Source organism: Echinops telfairi, unplaced genomic scaffold (genome assembly GCF_000313985.2).
Source record: "Echinops telfairi isolate 266 unplaced genomic scaffold, ASM31398v2 ScPeMD7_7469;HRSCAF=8507_0, whole genome shotgun sequence".
NCBI classification, from domain to species: domain Eukaryota; kingdom Metazoa; phylum Chordata; class Mammalia; order Afrosoricida; family Tenrecidae; genus Echinops; species Echinops telfairi.
Window position 1 is genome coordinate 23,607,920 of NW_022111372.1, and position 6,861 is coordinate 23,614,780.

Below are 6,861 nucleotides of genomic sequence, written 5' to 3' on the forward strand. Positions count from 1 at the left end.
GATCTCTAGGAAGATGGCACTGGGCCAGACCATGTTTTACTCTGCCGGACATAGAATTGCTAGGGGTTGGTGCCCACGCTACAACACTTAACAAGTTGGAATCGGCTGGATGACAATTGTTTTTGTTTGTTTGTTTGTTTCCAGAAGTGGGCTGTCAAGCCTTTCTTCTGAGGTGCTTCTGGTGAAACTACAGCTTTTTGCTTAGGATTCACGCTACCCTCGTGGGTTACATATGGAGTTAGTAACCACAAGGTCAGTGGTTCAAACTCGCCAGCTGCTCCTCAGGGGAAAGAGGAGGCTGTCTGCTCCTGTGAAGATTTACAGTCTTGGATACCCAGAGGCAGTTCTATGCTGTCCTGTGGGGTCGGTCACTCAGCGTCAGCCCCCTGCGTGGCAGTGGGCCGTGGTGGGGTGAGGGCCTCCCAGGACAAGAGATGAGCTCATGAACGGAGCATTTCACTGGCAAGCTGGGAGGCAGTCTCCAGTCCACACCTCAGAATGGAACACGCTAGCTACCTGGGGGTCCTGTTAAAACTTGGGTTCTAGGTCAGCAGGCCTCAGCAGGCTCTGAGGTTCTTGGAGTCAAACTTGACTGGACAATAATGGATCTTTTTTTTTTTTAACCAGGTTTTACAAGGCCCACACCAGAAGAGGGGTTCATGGGAAAGGCCCGGCTTTAGTACAGGCCAGGCTGCTCCCACGGGTCTCTTCACTCCAGACACCCCAGCCCCCCAGGAGGCATCCTTTATATCACCCTGCCACCCCCATACCCAAATGCTCAAGAGCTGGTTAGCTCTGCTCTGAGGTCATCTTTGCCCACCCAAGACAGTCTTTCTGGGGAGGCCAAGTCCAGGTCCCTGACACCACTGGGGAGCGCTTCCCCTCAGAGGATGTAACTCTCAGGCTGGTCTGTCACTGCCTGGGACGGTGTCCGTGTTCATCAGTCATGCTTTCGTTTCTGAGGTCCCTGTGTGGTGCCTGACTACTGAAAGCAAACGGTTGGTGCTTCAAACCCACCCACCCAGGGTGATCTGTTCCAGGGGGTTCCAGCTCACAGAGACCCCACATGCAGCAGTACAGAGCACTTCCAAATACGGAGCCTCCTCACGATGGTTGCGATGCTTGACTCCATTCCTGTAACAACTGTGGCAGTTTATCTCGACAAGGGACTTTGTCTGCTCTCCTGAACCACTACTATTCCAAACACCATGCCCTTCTCCAGAGGCTAGAGCCTCCTGGGAACATTTCCAGAGTACCTGGGACAAAGTCTCACCATCCTTGCTTCTAAGGAGTCTTTTGACAGCTGCCGACAGATTTGTTTCTTCTGCTGCCGGTCTGATATCGTTGGTACTCATCCTCAATGCCATAATGCAAAGGCACTGGTGCTCTGGTCCTCTTCCATTCTCCGGCTTTCAAACCAAACTCACTGCCACCAAGTCCACCCTGATGCTCGGCAACCCTACAGGGTAGGGTAGAATTGCCCCTGTGGGCTTCCGAGACGGAAACTTGTTCAGGGAGTTAAGGGCCTCCTCTTTCTCCCACGGAGCCATTGGTGGTTTTGAACTGCTGACCTGCTGACCTGGCTGTGAGCAGAGAGCGCAACTCATAACCACTCTGCTAGCAGAGCTCCTTATCCATGCATCCTATAAGTCACCTGAGGGTATTGTGGCTTGTTAGGCCCGCCTCAGTCTTCAAGGTGACAGCTGTGCTTTTGAACGCTTTCAAGAGATCTTCTGCAGCAGACTTGCCCCGTGCAAATGTGTAGTTTGATTTCTTGGCCGCTGCTTCGTGAGTGTCCAGTGAGGATCCAAATGAAATTCTTGACCATTTCAATCTGTTGCTTAACAGCCCCGTTGTGGGTGTTTTTGCTCTTTATGTTGAGGTGTGATGGGTATTGAAGACCGCAGCCTTAGATCGTAATCAGTACATGTCATCGCCATCGCTGAGGAAATGCTGGGGGTTGGGGAGGGGGCCGCAGCTGCCCTGCCCTGGATGATTCCTGGGAGGCCAAGGTCAGATGTGCCCATGCTCCATCTTTCTTTCTCCTTTCTGACCCCAACTGTCCCTCCCACAGCACTCTACTTCTCTGCAGAGTTTGACAAGGCACAGGATTGGCCACACAGAACTCGCAGACAATACTCACCATGATGGGGGGTCTTTTAGGGAAGTTAACAAATTACTACAAATCTGGATCGGAAAACATTCAGGACCGTGCTTTGTCACGGCAGTGTCTCTTCTCAGCCACCCCAGCAGCCACGTCTCCAGACCACGCAAGCCCTGGGCCTCTGCCACATGCTGTGGGCCAGGAAACCCATGCCTGTCTCCTCCTCTGAACACGGCTCCTCTGCTTTGTCTCATGGTCTCCATGCTGTGCCCTCTCCGTCTTGAGCTGCCTCCATCCCTCTGAGCAGGGATCTCTCACATGATCTGCGGGGGGGCTCTTCTTTCTGCTGCTCCTGCTTCTTAGATGGCTCCCTTTTCTACTCAGTGAAATGTCAAGTCAGGGTCCTCTACAGCTTACCTGCCTGCTCAGGGTAGAAGAGCTCTGGGCAGAAGGCGATAGACAGAAGAGCCAGACCAAGTAATTAAACTTCATTGCAGGTCTTAAATGAATCTTCCTCCAATCCTGACGTTGTTCCTCATATAGACCAGTTTCTCAGATGACTTGCTCAGCATACAGATTAAATACAAACAAGGTGAAAGGCTACAACCCTGACTCACACCTTTCCTGATCTTACACCCCGCAGTGTCCCCTTGTTCTGCTTGAGCTGCCTCACGATCTGTGTACAGGTTCCACACGAACACATGGAAGCACTCTGAAACTCCCATGATTCACAATGCTACCTATCACTTGCTGTGACCCACGCAGTCATAGTCAACAAAACAGGCAGACAGCTTTCCGGCATTCTCTGCTTTCATCCAGCATTAGTAAGGATACCCCTCATTCTACATCCTCTTCTAAATCTGCCTTAAATTTCTGGCAGTTCCCTATCAATGTTCCTATAACTGTTTAAAAAATATATATCTTCTGCAAAAATTTACTTGCATGTGATAAACATGATGTAATCGATAGGGGTACTGTGCCAACCTGGCCAATAAGAACATGTGGGATTAATAAGGTCGCAGTTTGATTGAAGGGCAAAGAGATAAATGGTTCGGCAAGTCTCGCCTTTCTGTCTCTTGCTCTCTGGTGATTGGACCAGTGTGCAGCTGCCTTAGCGAGTTCTCTGCCTCAACTGTGAGCTACACTACCTGTGGACACCAACCCATGGATCATGTCCCTAGAGCTTGAGGTTCCTTCGAGACCTGCTTTGTCATACTGCTGGTGTGTACATCGCCTGAGCTGGGGACTATCAGAGCCTGTCATCTGGCTGACTATTGGTGACCCACCCTGCTGTTTGCTGCTGTTTGCTGCCTGTGGCTGGACTGCCTGCATTGCTCTACAGAAGTCTTAGCTGTCTGCTTCCTTGACCTTGGATCCATCAGCCCTATGAGTTGAAAGACTGCCAGCATAGTCACTGTTTCATGGAAATGAGTTGAACTGAGCTCTCTGTGCTGCTGTGTGGACTACGTGGCTGTTATAGTCCTTTATGCTGTGTGTGTGTATGTGTGTGTTTGTGTAATCATATATATGTATATATATATATATAAAATCATAAGTATCTTGGTTTTGTTTCTCTAGAGAACCCTGTCTAACACTTATGTTGTTCAATAATGTTTGCATTCTGCTGGTTTGCCTTTCTTAGCAATGGGCACACATATAATTTCTTCTAGTCAGCCAGCCAGCCAGGTCATTGTCTGCCAAATGTCTTGGCAGACAATAGATTCAAAGGGATCTAACCTGGGTTTCATCAGTCTGCTGAAACATTTCCATTTTCTGTCAATACCTGGAGCCTCTTTTTCAGCCAATGCCTTCGGTGGAGCTTGGCCATCTTCCTTACAGTCCATCACCTCTGGATTATGGGCTACATCATAAAATGGTTGAATGTTAACCGACTCCTTTTGGTACCCATAGAGACAGGGCCATTGAGATGCTAACTCAGAAAAGCCTGTGGGCAGTTCTGCTCTTTAACTAACGACTGCTGTGGGTAGAAATCAACTCAAAAGCAACAGGCTTGGGTTTGACTTCGGCATTTTTGGTTTTGCCCCTTCTGGTCATTGGAAGCATACATTCCCAAGTCTCCTCTTGCGGTGGGCACGTTTGAACAGAGCTGGTGATGTGTACCCTCTGTGCTTCTCACCCCACACCCAGCATGTGCCGAGGTTCTCAGAGGCCTGTTGTCACTGCAGCCCCAGGCTGCATACACCCTCCCACCACGCCAGTCTAGAGAATTCATTGTATTTGGTTAATGTTCTTATCTAGTGCAACTATAACAAATACCACAAATGAAGGCTTTAATAAAAAAAAAAGCAATTCCCTAAAAGTTTAGGAAGCTAGAGATTCAAGTTCAGAATGTGGGCTATTAAGGGTCTCGTTCAGAGCCTCTCTCTCTCTATCATCCCCCCCTCATCAATCTTCTCCTGGCTCTAGGTGGTTCAGCACAGGGATCTTGGGTCCAAGGGGCATGCTTCCCTCCTGGTTTTTCATTCTGGGTGGCAATCAGGTCCCTCTTTCTCTGCTGGCTGATCTCTCCTTTCATCTTTTGTAAGATAAGACAAAATGATGCAGGCCACACCCCAGGGAAACTCCCTTTACCTAGAATCGGGGCTGTGACCCAAGTAAAGGTATGGCAGCCCATCCTAATCCCCTCACAATGAATTGACTGATCACCATGGGGATGACTGCATGTCTGTCAACCAGAGAAACCAGTGCACACCCTCACTTCAGGGGTGCTTCTGCCTCCTGCCTCCCTTGGCTCTGGCCCGGCCCCGTTGCTCTCCACAGACTCCCTCTCATGCCACCTGGAATTTTTGTTTTGTTTGATAGTTTGGGGGGAACCAATCGCAGATGAGGCTATTTCCCGTCAGTGGCCCGTTTGCTGGGATCATGGTCCAGGGAAGTTGACATATATTTTTAGGGGACACAATTCAGTCCATGACAGCCACGAGGGGAAAAAAAACATATTTCATATGAAATATTTTTAACTTGGTGTGGGAGGAGAAAGATGGAATAGATAAGGCAGTCGAATGATCACAGGTGGCAATTACATATGCAAATGGATTCAATTTAGTAATTTTCTCTTAAATTCCCATTTACGCAGTTAACGTTTGACTCTCGCCACCCCACCACCACCACATCTTTGCAGTTTCTTTTCTTTTTTCTCTCTTACATGTCAATTTGGAAATCGTGAAAGCAGTTTAGAACCCCTGGGTGTAGCACGGTTTGCCTCTCCCCCTTAGCATCGTAACTGGTCTGCCAAGACAGCCGTGGGGCGGGAATTGCTCTCCGTTGGACAATTGCCTTCCATCTGCACAAAAAGTTGGGCCACTGGTGGGGGGAAAAGAATCCTAATCTGTCAGAGTGATTGTCCCCAAATGTGAAAATAAAACGAAAATCCCAGGCGGAAAAAAAGGGTGGGGTGGGAAGTCCTCCAAGGGAGTCCGAGGAGAGCACCAAGGACAGGGGCAGAGCCACGGCCAGCCGGAGGCAGGAGAGGGGCGATGAGGCCAGCAGGGGCGCGCTCAGCAAGTGAGGACGTGCCTGGGTTTGTTGGATGCGTTGATAGGGAGAAACGGACCGTACACAAAAGCAGAGCACTCCGTGTTCTTATACGAGGTGCAGCTGAATGCACGGAGATGTGGGTTAGAACTGTGGCCCCTGGGGTTGTCAAGGGCTAGGTCGGGGAAGTCGATTCCCAGGCCTTTCTATCGGCAGCCCTCAGCTGCCTTTCACCACCCACAGACTCCTCGGACTCCACTTGCCCAGCCAACGACGGCCGAGCATCCTCAGGACGCGGCCACGCTCTCTCTAGCCGCGGAGTGACTTCACTGAAAGAGCCTGCAGCAGATCCCCGGCCAGAGGCCTGGCGGAGTTCATCAGGCCTCCGAAGAAGTGTGGGTCACCGAGAAGGGAACTTTAAGCGAGGACAATTTTATCTTGTGAGAAATCTTAGGGCTTTTTACACAGTCAAACTTTGGAGGGTGGCATTGAAGACTTTTGAGAGAGAAGTGTCAACAGGGTAAAACCCCCAGAGTAGATGACACAAGGGCAGTTTCAGTCACGGGTCCACCTGTGAGCAGGATGGCAGTTAGTGCGGTACCTGGGCCATGGGAAGGGGGGTTGGCACCCAGAAGAGGCTCGAGCATGCTTGAAAGCAAACATTTAAAACATCTGTGGAGAAGGCAGAGAACAGACTCGAGAACTGAACAGTGCAGCCGGGGAAATCCATTCACTCCGTCATTCATCCCATCGGTGGTAAGTGTTTGGCCGCTGACCCAGAAGTTGGAGGTTTAAGGCTACTCAAAGCCCCCTCTGAAGAAAGGCGGGAGATCTCCTTCGAAAACAAGTCAGCCGCTCGAACCACTAACTGGTTTATGTGGTTGTCGACTCTTAGGACCTACACATGATGAAACCTTAGACAGTCCAGTGAGGAAGACAGGCAATAAACCCACGTAAAATAGGGTGTTGCACAGTGGTGGTTGTGTTTGCAAGGTGCCTCTCCCTCATAGCGACTGTGATCGTTAAGGTTGATTGTGCCAACCTGGCCAAGGAACACATGTGGGATTAATTGAAGAACGGAGAGATAAATGGCTCAGTGAGCCTTGCCTTTCTTGTCTCTTGCTCTCTGATGGTTGGACCAGTAGCGGCTGCCTTAGCCAGTTCCTTGCTTCAGCTGGCAAGGCTCACTTCCTGCAAGACATCCCTGAGGAGAAGCCACATGGACCTACCCCGATGCAGCCCTGGGTGCTGGAGCAGCCGTG